Source organism: Phyllobates terribilis, unplaced genomic scaffold (assembly GCF_046119375.1).
Source record: "Phyllobates terribilis strain yellow unplaced genomic scaffold, ASM4611937v1 Scaffold_8__6_contigs__length_399053987, whole genome shotgun sequence".
NCBI classification, from domain to species: Eukaryota; Metazoa; Chordata; class Amphibia; order Anura; family Dendrobatidae; genus Phyllobates; species Phyllobates terribilis.
This window is the reverse complement of record NW_027362768.1, coordinates 374,134,248-374,147,036: the sequence shown is the minus strand read 5'-3', so window position 1 is coordinate 374,147,036 and position 12,789 is coordinate 374,134,248. Positions and strand designations below refer to the sequence as shown.

Genomic DNA, 12,789 nt, shown 5'->3' with positions numbered 1-12,789 from the left:
GGGCCGTGGGGCACTCGGATCCGGGCAATTAGGGAAACGATGGGAGTAGTAGTGGCAACCCGGTTCCGTGGCTCAGGGTGGTCAGGCCAGTGGTAGTCCGTTATGTGTTATTGATAATGTCCGACTACGCCACCCGTGGATTGCGGTTATTAGGAACCGCCGCTGCATGCAGACCGCTGGGGCTGATGAGGTGTGCAGCTAGGGTAGTGTGACTCCCCACGGGAAGAGTGCGGCCCCAGGGCAGTGTAGTGGATGGTGGGAGTGATGGTAGTGCTGGAGGAGCAAGGAGCACACAGACAACAGATTGCAGTCCAGGGTCTTTACTAAACAGGTAAACTGACCCACAAACAGTCCCAGCTAGGAGGGGACCTGGATGTCTGAGAGCAACGGGGAAATTGGCCCTGGTCAGGGTGAGGGTGTAGGCCTACCGTGCTTTCTGCGCTCCTTCTGGCTATCTCCTCTTTATAGGGTAACAGCCCACGTTTCCAAGCTTTCCGTGTATTCTCGCCTGTATGGCCTGCGACGTGGGTTCCTTTCTGCTCCCAGCCTTGTACGGCTTTACTGGTCCCTTCGGTTGTGGCAGGGCCTCCAGGCTTCTTAGGCCAAGGAAAGTACAGTCCCTTGCGAACTGGTTCTCTGCTGGGGGATGTGGAATCCTTCCAGCCTCAGACACCAAAGTCTGGTAAAATTAAGTCTTTTCTCTGCCAAGACAGGCTCTCTGCGCCTCTTGTCTCTGGCTTGTGGCTCTCTCCTACTGCCACACTTCCTCTTAGGTGCAATCAACTTTCTGTCCCTGCTCTGGGACATGTCTCAAAGCTGAGACAGGCAATCCAGTTCTCTCTAACCCTGCCCTCAGTACCAGCTTTTATAGGGGCAGCCAGCTCCCCCTACTGGCCTGAGACAGGAGGCATTGCATGCTAATGTTCCCCTGACCAGAGAACCTCCCCCTTGCTCTCAGACACAGCTTTATTACACTTGTGGCATCCAGGTAGGGTGACACAGGAGCACAATGTGGGATTCTTCCATGCTCCGCTCCATGATGACTGGATGAGAGGAGCATGATGCGGGATTCTTCCAGGCTACACCCCATGCATGATTTAATGGGAGGAGCAGGACACAAGATTTTACTCTCTTCTGTGATAGAGCTAGTTTGCATACTCACCGCTCCATGGCCCTCCCCATACCTGACTCGCTGCAGCCGATCCCTGAGCAATCCACCGATCGGCTCCTATCCCTTGGTCTCCTTCCAGGTCTTCTGGCGGTCTCCAACATTGACTGTGAGGGGACTAGACATGGTGCCCATTGGAAGTCCTGGAGGGAGATGAAAAAGGAAGAGGAGCTGATGAAGAACAAGGTGGGGAGCTGCGGTAGAGGGAGAGGTAACGTGACACCCAAGGATAGGTGAGTATAAGTATTTATTGCTTTTTTTAAATCCCTTCCCGATCCTCAGAATCAAGTAAAAGTAATCTGTCATTTAGGTGGATTCACATGGAACAAATCATCCAAAAATTGGATCATATGAATCCACAAAATTTAGGAAAATCTAACCGAACTCGATTAGTTTATGATCGATTTGCTCCTCTTTTGTTATCACCAATTATGTGGATCGGTGAAAATAACTTCTTCGTACTAGAATGCCCCTTCACAATGTGTACTCCCATGGGATGATTGATAATGTTTTAAGCCATTACTAGGCAGGACAGTCTTATGTAAGAAGGAGAAAAGTCGGAGTTCCATCTGTCAAGAGAAGTAATTTTGCAAGGAGCCTAAGAGACCCCCAAAAGATCTGTGAAGCCCCAGCTGAGTGGAGAGTGCTGGAAATTGAAAACTGCACCTATGAACTAGTGTCTCATCTTGTTGGGAGTTCTTTAACACATTAAAGAACTCCCAACAATGGAGGGTCCCAGAATTATATCTAACTACATGAGAACGACAAAAGTAACCAATGGACCGTCTACATGTGACCTGCACACACATAGTATCACCGTCAATCTTTTTCTCCTTTGTTACATCGGGTTTAACAACGGCAGGATCGTCCTGCTTGACCCAGAAATTCCTGAAAGGTAATGATGGGCCTTTTCTAGCCCTGGAGTTTGTTATCTCGATATAAATCAGGAGCGCAGCAATTCAGCTTCATTTCGAGCTGAAACAAGTACAAAGTCCGAGCCGTAACCGCTCCACAAATTACAGTAATCAAAAATAAGTAGACTGATGCTTCATCCTCCGACCCTGAGCTCCGGCCCGCAGCTGCCGCAGCCGACAAGCCGGATATTCAGCTACAAAAACATCACAGTTAAATCCACCTCAAACTAAGGAAAAAATTAAGCTTTTATAATAAACATGAGATCGACGTAAAAAGTCCTACGATCATCAAAAAAATGTACAAAAATGATGAACATGAAGGCAGCGACCTGTGACCTGTGCTTGGTGGTACTGCGGATGGCTGGTGCCAGTGGTTGTCCTTCTGTTGGTATCAGGGTTTTTTCTTTTACTCTACTCCATTCAATTGCCATTTTTCCTTTTGCTATAAGTTTTGAACACTTTAATTATCTTTTGACAACCTTTTCATCCCTAAATATTCAACACTTGCCGAAAGGATGGAATAACAAATCCTCGGTAGGTAGAAGTTTGTACAGAAAGCAAATTGTGGCAGCAGTATAGATGGCGTGTATGTATAGAGGCGTGTATGGTTGTCGAATTGAACTAGTAAAACAGGTTTGCAAAAACAGACATGAACTGGAAAATGTCTACTTATATGTATATATATATATTAAAAAAAGGTTGATTTTACAAAATGTAACCAACTTCCCAAAAATGACGTGATAGGACATGCTACTTAGATACATGACCAAAAAGCCAGTGTGTGAATTGGGTGTTTGGTTTTGTCTGAATTTTCATTTGTATTTTCATAAAAACAATTATTCCTCCCCTTCACAAGATGGATTGCACAAGAAATGCAAAAACTCAGAACAGTCGCTTGTGACAGGCAATCAAAACGTCTCTGACTGACGCTGATTTCATTTTTTTTTCTATAAAAAGTATTGCGCTGCCTTGCTGCTGCTTCACATGCATTAAAAATAAAGAAAAAAATGTAGTAGTAATTCTGATGCAGTAGGACAGATACCAGCTCCATCATATTACTGATCGGTCACACTCTCCTATCCTATATATTGAATTTCTGTATTATTCCCAAACTCCTACACTTATCATTGTCACTGCAGCAGTTGTACAGCGCATAACTGTCTGGAGTATTGTCCAATGTATTAGAGTTTTCTCCTTGTTTCTTTATTGCTGAGCTGTGGCATCTTCTCACTATCCTAATTCACCTTTTATTGGGGGCTGTATTCCCTCCCTTAGCTTTTATAGAGGTCATTATAGCCCCTCGTGATTGGCTGTGCTCTATCATGTGTTGTGATATTCGCAAAGTATCATAGCGAAACCCACATGGTCACATCAGCCTTCTGTGACTGATGCAATATTCTGCAATGTGTAAAACGGAAGAGGGCATTTTTTTGAGATTCGAATTGAATTGCAAATTGTTCAAAATTGACAGGACCTTCGAATTTACTACAGTTTGACACAAATTCAACCCCTATCGAATCAGTTCCATTATCTCTAGTCCCCAGGACAACATCAAAGCAGAAAATCGTCAGGAACTGTTGTCTTATCATTTCTGTCCCTTAGACCGCTAGGAATACCAAGTGCAAGAAAAACTGTAAAAATGGAAAGTGGCGGTCTCTACTTGTTACCGAGGGCCCTTCTCTTATCAGTTCTGTCCTGCTGATTGGTCAGTATCCGATGAAGACTATACTTGTAGCCTCGATGTCTTCCTTTGTCTTCTCATGTTCTGCTTGGATCATAAGGCTAATCACCCTTGATAAAGATGGAAAAGAGACAATTAATGCAATTTACTGGAGATTTCTTGTTTCCAATCAGAGCAGCGCTCCCCTCATGGCAGCATATTCCAAGCAAATTAGCCTTTAATGGTGGCAAGAATCCGCATAAAAGATCAAAGGACGGAGCATTATTCTGCCTTTCTCCAGGGAGGAATCATCAGCTCTCCAGGACACAAGCCGGTTATTAAGCTGGTACCTTATTAATAGATATATACAATGTGAACTGTGCACTCCATGCCACCTGCCAGACAGTGCCCCAATTGTAGTAATATCATGGATTGTCCACCTGTGAATGCCACATAAAATCATTTTATAAATACTGTGTATCATATTACTTATCCTGGACTGATCCTGAGTTACATCCTGTATTATACACCAGAGCTGCACTCACTATTCTGCTGGTGCAGTCACTGTGTACATACATTACATTACTGATACTGAGTTACATCCTGTATTATACTCCAGAGCTGCACTCACTGTTCTGCTGGTGGAGTCTCTGTGTACATACATTACATTACTGATCCTGTACTGATCCTGAGTTACATCCTGTATTATACCCCAGAGCTGCACTTACTATTCTGCTGGTGCAGTCACTGTGTACATACATTACATTACTGATCCTGAGTTACATCCTGTATTATACTCCAGAGCTGCACTCACTATTCTGCTGGTGCAGTCACTGTGTACATACATTACATTACTGATCCTGAGTTACATCCTGTATTATACTCCAGAGCTGCACTCACTATTCTGCTGGTGGAGTCACTGTGTACATACATTACATTACTGATCCTGAGTTACATCCTGTATTATACTCCAGAGCTGCACTCACTATTCTGCTGGTGCAGTCACTATGTACATACATTACATTACTGATCCTGTACTGATCCTGAGTTACCTGTGTTATAGCAGAAGATGAGGTCCCTCACGTTCAAAGACCCCATCTATGCTGTATAAGTCTGACGGTTACCTTAGGTAAAAACAACAACAACTAAATGTTCCTTCCTTGTATAGTCATCAGAATGTGTCTGATTAAATGTTTCAACTACAAAAACAGGCGTCACGGGAACAGAAACCAGTCTTTGTTTGCACAGCTAAATTGTATGATCGGACCATATATGGTAAATCCGTTTCTGCCTCAAGGGTGTATATAAACCCTATGCTTTTAAATAAAATTAGAGTCTGTTGACACATACTACCTGTCTTGTGTCTTATTCTCTCCGGTACCGCATACCAAAGGATGGAAGGAGCAAGAAAGCAGTGACGACAGCTGGTGCCCGAACAGGGACCTGAGTTAATCTGCCCAGGGGTGCTCGACCGGTCAGAGACATGGGACGAGCGAAGCTCTCTGTTGGTGATATATACAGCGCTGAGGTAAGAATAACTGTTATATTCTACCTAATTATATCACTACATAGAAGAGACTCCCTCACCCCCGAGCGGTCGGCTCCCAGGTAATTCACAGATTGTTGTCTGGCTCAGGTCCCTTTGAACCAGTAGAATCCCCTCAGATAAATTGTCAGTCCTGCCTTCTATCCTTTGGAAAAACTTAAGAATGACAGCATGGATCCAATGATTGTGTTGTGGGTGTGTCTCGGGATCGGTGTTTTTGGTCTGTTTTTCTGGTTGGCGTATAAGTCCTGGAGGGCAAGTAGTGGCATGGTTCAGAATCTTTGTGGCCCATTGTCTAAGTGATTGAGGAGTCTACTCTGAGTGAGGAGAACCGAAAAAATGGGGAACCAAAATGCCAAAGAAGGCATTACTGACAAAGACTTAGTAGTACGCAGAGAAGGGAAACAGGCACTGATTGGAATTGATAAAATATTGTGTAGGGCGGGAATGAATGAAAATGGAGAGATGAATGGAGAGAAATGGAAATCCTTCTTTAACTCCTATCATGGATGGCTGAAAGATAAGGGTCTGTTGAAGACAGTGGATGTATGGATGAATGCATGTGCTCATTTTAAAGGAAGAATTGAAGAATTAGGAAACGGATGTTACAGACTGACAAAAACCGGAATGACAGATTTTCCTCCCTATCTGCCCCCGACGTCACCCACACCCCAGTACCAGAATTCCAAGGAACCCAATTGCTGGGTTTGCCCCAGATGTGGACAGCAGAATCCCTTGACTGTAGATATCTGTGTGGCATGCGGAGGACCAAGACCCCACTCAGCTAGACTATTCCCAATGAGGACGGTAGTTGTGCCAGGAGCACCGGGTGCAGCAGCAGCAGCATCAGTAGGGGACGCAGTTGTTCCAGGCCAAGAAGCCCGTACAATGTTAATGTATAGACCATGGAGTCCTGTTCACAACAGCATTGGTAAAGGTGTGTAGAGACAGGCAGGGAGAAAGGCAGGTTTCACTAGAAGACCGAGTTCAGGGTAAGGAAGAGGACCCCAAAGACTACTTTTGGGCTCTAAAGAAGACTTGGTCAAAAATGGGGTTCATTCCTGAAAATAAGATTAGTGAGAGGGTATTAGCAAGTGCTTTCACAAACAGACTAAAGAAAGAGATTGCAGAAAAGGTAAAAGCAAGTAGATCAGAGTGGAGATCAGTGAAGGCAGAGGATTTGGCCAGGATAGCTCAGGGGGCACAGTATGACATAATACAGGCAAAAAGAGCTGCTAGAATACATATAGTAGAGACGACCCCCAGAAACAACAGAGGCAGAGGACGGACTGAAGGAGGAGGACAGAAACTGTGTTACGGATGTAGAAAGCCAGGACATTTTAGAAAGGACTGTAGGACCAACCCGTATCCAGATGCTCAGAGTACGAGTCCTCCAGCCGACCAAACAACGCCCCCATAGGATGAGGGTAGCTTGAACATGAACCCCCTCATCTCCTTACCCCCAACTCTCAGTTGTATAGTGCAGGTGAACCTACCAGGGGGACATGAAATCGATTTCCAAGTAGATACGGGGGCCGACAATTCAGTAATTACGCGAGGTGATTGGCCATACACTGACACTGATTTTTCACATCATGTCATTGCCACCCCTTTCAATTCCCCGTCTGTCCTGCTTCCTGTCACTAAGAGAATTCCCCTGCAAATTCAAGGAGCTACTGTACATAGCCAGCTCATGGTATCGCCCCGAGGCCAATGTAACCTTTTGGGAAACGATGTATTGTCTCAATTACAAGAACATATTGAATATCATCCCGATGGCACTGTCACCATGACCCCAGGTTTAAAACCAAGTACCCTTTGCAAAATTATGTCACTAGATATTGCCAGCATAGAAGAGACAAACGATTTTCCCCTGATATTGGAGCAGGCTGTACCATACGACTTTTGAGCCTCAGATAACACAGATGTTGGTAGGTTAAGAGTTCAACCAGTAATGGTGAAATTAAAACCAGGAGCCATCTTGCCTCAACAGCGGCAGTATCCCCTTAGCTCGGCTCAGGAGAATGCCATAGCCCAGCAAGTCCAAAAATTACTACAGAGAGGAGTACTAGTCAAAACCCAGCCCCCTTGCAACACTCCCCTGTTCCCAGTAAAGAAAAAGAGCGTGCCAGGACAACCAGCCGCATATAGAATGGTCCATGACCTCCGGTTGGTTAACAAAGCCACAGAACTTCTAACACCAGTTGTGCCCAACCCGCATACTCTTCTGTCATAGATACCTTCTAACTCTCTTTGTTTTTCAGTGGTTGATTTGGCAAATGCATTTTTCAGTGTACCATTACATCCTGACTGCCAGTACCTGTTTGCTTTCACGTTCCAGGGCAGTCAATATACATGGACAGTGTTGCCACAGGGTGCCCAGAATTCACCCACAATGTACACTGCAAGTCTGCAGGAAATACTGGAGGGATGGTCTGAACCACATATCGTTGTTCTGCAATATGTCAATGACCTGCTCATTTGTGCCCCCTCGAGGAAACAATGTCATAACGCAACTATATCACTTATGTTGTTTCTCTATCACGCTGGCTGCAAGGCATCGAAAGATAAGCTTCAGTTTTGTAAATCTTCAGTCACCTTTTTGGGACATTGCATTACACCAGGAGCCCGCCATTTGAAAAATGCACGTAAACTAGCAGTACAGGCATTCACTGTCCCCATTAATGTTGCAGCCCTCAGAACTTTTCTTGGACTTGTTTCCTATTGCAGACAGTGGATTCATGCCGTCTCTGTTTTAATGCAGCCCCTCTATGACTGTCTTACCCCAACACCTTTTGTACTAACACCAGAGGCAATAGACTGTTTTTATTCTCTCAAAAAACGTATTTTGGCCGCTCCAGCTTTGGGTACCCCTAACTATGAGCTCCCATTTACTCTGTACCTTCACGAGCAAGTTGGACATGCAGCAGGAGTTTTAACTCAATCACATGGTGACAATCAGAGACCTGTTGCCTACTTTAGTGGCAGATTAGACGCGGTAGCCAGAGGTGCACCATCCTGCGTACGTGCTCTGCATGCTGTTGGACTATTACTCCATAAATCCGCAGACATTGTTCTTGACCACCCGCTCACCGTGCTAACACCTCATGATGTCTATACTATATTGAATCAAGTGCAACCCGCTCACCTCTCAGCAGCACGTCATCTCAGGTTACAATGTGCACTGTTAATGCCTCCCAATGTTTCTTTACAGAGGTGTACTACTTTGAACCCAGCAACTTTGTTACCTCTCTCGGATCTAAAGGAGGAGTCAGGTACTGTGCTTTTTAAGGAAGATCCAAGAGAGGATGTTCCTCATGACTGTGTACAAATGATGGCACAAGAAACGGCAGGTTTACCTACTGTGTTTGAACATGAATTAGAAAATGCAGATTTTGAATTTTTTGTAGATGGATCCCATCATCAGGACGATTCAGGTACTTTCCATACTGGATATGCAGTTGTCTCCCTCAATGCAGTAATCAAGGCAGAACCAATGCTCCCACACCAATTGGCTCAAGAGGCTGAACTTAGGGCCCTAACCGAGGCCTGTAAACTAGCAGAAGGTAGTGTTGTTAACATTTACACGGATTCTAGGTACGCATTCGGTATAGCGCATGATTTTGGTCCAATATGGAAGTCAAGAGGTTTCCTGACGGTAGCAGGACACCCCATAAAGAATGCTGATGCGGTCCAGCAGTTAATTGATGCGCTACAATTACCCAAACAAGTAGCTGTCATAATGGTAAGAGCACATACCAGACGCACCGACAAGGTAAGCAGAGGTAATGCGATGGCAGATGCAGCAGCAAAAACAGCAGCCTGCAAGCTGCTACAAGGGTCAACAGTACGTCAGTTAAGTGCCCCTAAAAACCCCTTTGTGTCGGAGGACATCTTATCCCAAATGCAGGCTCAGGCTCTGAAGGAGGAGGTTGATAAGTGGTTGAAGGAAGGTGCATGCCTGAATGAAGCAAATGGGGTATGGGGGAAAGGGACACGACGATGCCTTCCAAGGGCACTGTACCCAGCGGCTGCCCAGATGCTACATGGACCAGTACACCAATCTAAAACGGCTGTGATGAATGTGATGCAGAAATATTGGGTGGCACCAGGATTCTCCACCTGTATTAAACGACTGATAAAAGGGTGCATGATATGTGCTACACATAATCAGGGTAGAGTAGTTAAAACACCACCCAAACACCCCCCCCCCGGCCCCTCTATCCATTCCAGAGACTGCAAATTGATTATATTCAGCTGCCGAAGTCAGGATCATGGGAATATGTGTTGGTCTGTATTGATTTGTTCTCAGGATGGCCAGAGGCTTTCCCTATTGCCAAAGGCACGGCTGCAGCAACCGCAAAGAAACTGCTTGCGGAGGTGGTCTGCAGGTATGGGGTACCAGAGATAATTGAGAGTGACAGAGGTACACACTTCACGGGTGAAATAATGAATGAAGTCATGTCAGCTCTAGGAATTCAACAAGCATTCCATACCCCATATCACCCACAAAGTAGTGGTTAAGTGGAAAGACTGAATGGGACATTGAAATTAAAAATTCAGAAAGCCATGGCTAAGACAGGAAAACCATGGCCGGATTGTTTACCACTTGCTCTGTTTTCAGTAAGATACACGCCCAATAAAAACTCTCTCCATATGAGATATTGTTTGGCAACGTACCCAGCCTAGGGTGTTTCTATCCGCAAGCATTAGAAATGAACAACCATGTGCTAAGTTCCTACGTGAAGGCTTTACACAAAAAGATCAAGCAAATACATGATAATGTTTTCAGTTCTCTTCCAGATCCAGATCAAGACTCTAGCAGCCATACGCTGCAACCTGGAGACTGGGTGGTTATAAAAAGACACGTGAGGAAAAGCCTAGATCCACGGTTTGACGGACCCTTTCAAGTTCTGCTGACCACAAGCACAGCTGTTAAGCTAGAGGGAAAAGAGGCCTGGATCCACGCGTCCCATTGCAAAAAGATACTAGGAGACCAAGCGGACAAAGAATGACGACATTGTTTATACTTACCTGCATCCTTGCGACCACAGGTGCATGGACTACGTTAGGCACCACAGATGGAGATGACAATAGATTCATTAAACACCATCTTGCTCTAATCGATGGACTAAAGGAGCAAAACCAGACCATTGCTAATTGTTGGATATGTACACATGCCCCTGTGATGTCCACTAGCATACCCTTTCTCGCTGTCCCAGTCTCATGGGAAGAGATAAACTTTTGGGAGAACTGCTCAGATACTTTGGCCAATAATTCCACACAGAGATTATGGAATACCACCTTTGGGATTCCTGTGGTAGGATGGACAGAATTTCCTTTGTGGCAAGGGAACCTGACAGGTCAAGTAATCCCCAGGTTATATCTAGCTTTTAAAGGAGGGGAGTGGGTACCCCGAAACAAAACAAAAATTACTGATTTTGGTAAGATACCTCAACAAGGGTTAAAAGTAAGTTTCAAGCCCACCTCAGACAGTAGTGATGCATTTAAACCTTCCCTGTTGGAAAGATATCTACACACCCCTGATTGGGTGAACAATGTTTATTTTAAAAACGGGACAAGTGATACCTGTGCCGACGTACCTGGCAATCTACAATGTAATGACAGTTCAAGTTATGAGCAGGGTGCCCCCACTTGTGGTGCGCCCAACGCAGGTTATTGTTCTCCCTTAGGTCAGCAGCCTGGATGGTGTATGATGTCTAATGTTTCCAAGCTTGTTGATTTAGTTCACCGTTTAATACTGCAACATTCAGCATTATGGGATCTTCCCTCATCCATGTATTGGGTATGTGGAGACAAGGCTTTCAAGTGGCTCCCAGTAGGAGTGACAGGAACTTGTACTTTTGCCAGATTGACACCCGCAACTTATATTGTTACTCCAGACCAGCTAGATCCCTTGTGTATCCCGAAACATACATTACATAAAAGAGCTGCAGATAACAATCCCAGGCCAAATGGGAGACCCCACATAGTTCAAATGGGTGGGGTAAACAAGATTTTCAGTGCATTGTTTATATACCCTATGCTGATGCAAATGTGGGATAAATTAGTTGAGGCTACAGATTATTTGTATGATCAGATCTGGGGGATTTTAGAAGTAGTTAATGGGTCTCTTGCAGTACAAAATCAATTGATTATTGTCACGAACCAACATACCCTTGTACTAGATTATTTGACGGCGGCACAAGGAGGAATGTGCCAGATAATAGGGCCCGCGTGTTGCCACTATATAGATAATTCTAGTGTGTTGACACTTAAACATAAATTAGAAGATGTTGTAAAATTAAGGAAGCTTTATGATGAGGCCAACCTTAAGAACCAGGATTCCTGGTGGGCAAACACCTTTTCCTTTCTGAATCCCGCCAATTGATTTAATTGGTATCGGTGGGTGGTTGGCTGGTATAGTGCAAGCTATTTTTCAGGTTTTGCTAATGTGTCTTGCGGTTTATTTGGTTTTTAAGCTTTTTCTAATGTGTATTCAGAGTTGTACTAAAAGAAAAAATAATAATAATAGAAATTCATATTGATAAATGAAGGAACAAAAGGACGGAATGTTATAGCAGAAGATGAGGTCCCTCACGTTCAAAGACTCCATCTATGCTGTATAAGTCTGACGGTTACCTTAGGTCAAAAACAACAACAACTAAATGTTCCTTCCTTGTATCAATAGAAACTAACGTGTCCTTGCTAGTCATCAGAATGTGTCTGATTAAATGTTTCAACTACAAAAACAGGCGTCACGGGAACAGAAACCAGTCTTTGTTTGCACAGCTAAATTGTATGATCGGACCATATATGGTAAATCCGTTTCTGCCTCAAGGGTGTATATAAACCCTATGCTTTGTAATAAAATTAGAGTCTGTTGACACATACTACCTGTCTTGTGTCCTATTCTCTCCGGTACCGCATACCAAAGGATGGAAGGAGCAAGAAAGCAGTGACGACACCTGTATCCTGTATTGTACTCCAGAGCTGCTCTCACTATTCTGCTGGTGCAGTCAGTGTACATACATTACATTACTGATCCTGAATTACCTCCTCTATTAAAGCCTAGAGCTGCACTCACTATTCTGCTGGTGCAGTCACTTTGTACATACATTACATTACTGATCCTGAGTTACCTCCTATATTATATCCCAGAGCTGCACTCACTATTCTGCTGGTGCAGTCACTGTGTACATACATTACATTACTGATCCTGAGTTACCTCCTATATTATATCCCAGAGCTGCACTCACTATTCTGCTGGTGCAGTCACTGTGTACATACATTATATTACTGATCCTGAGTTACATCCTGTATTATACTCCAGAGCTGCACTCACTATTCTGCTGGTGCTGTCACTGTGTACATACATTACATTACTGATCCTGAGTTTCATCTTGTGTTATACTCCAGAATAGCACTCACTATTCTTCTGGTGCAGTGACTGTGTACATACATTACATTACTGATCCTGAGTTACATCCTGTATTATACT

At 44.3% G+C, this 12,789-nt stretch overlaps 1 long non-coding RNA gene across 1 annotated transcript in view; it reads left to right on the top strand.

Moving 5' to 3' along the window:
- The window catches only part of LOC141156592 (uncharacterized), a 43,962-nt gene extending 31,881 nt beyond the window's left edge, over window positions 1–12,081 (top strand). The window contains exon 3 of the long non-coding RNA XR_012247690.1: window positions 10,092–12,081. This is a non-coding gene — a long non-coding RNA (uncharacterized lncRNA). The remainder of the gene's footprint in view (window positions 1–10,091) is intronic.
- Window positions 12,082–12,789: the final 708 nt, after the last annotated feature.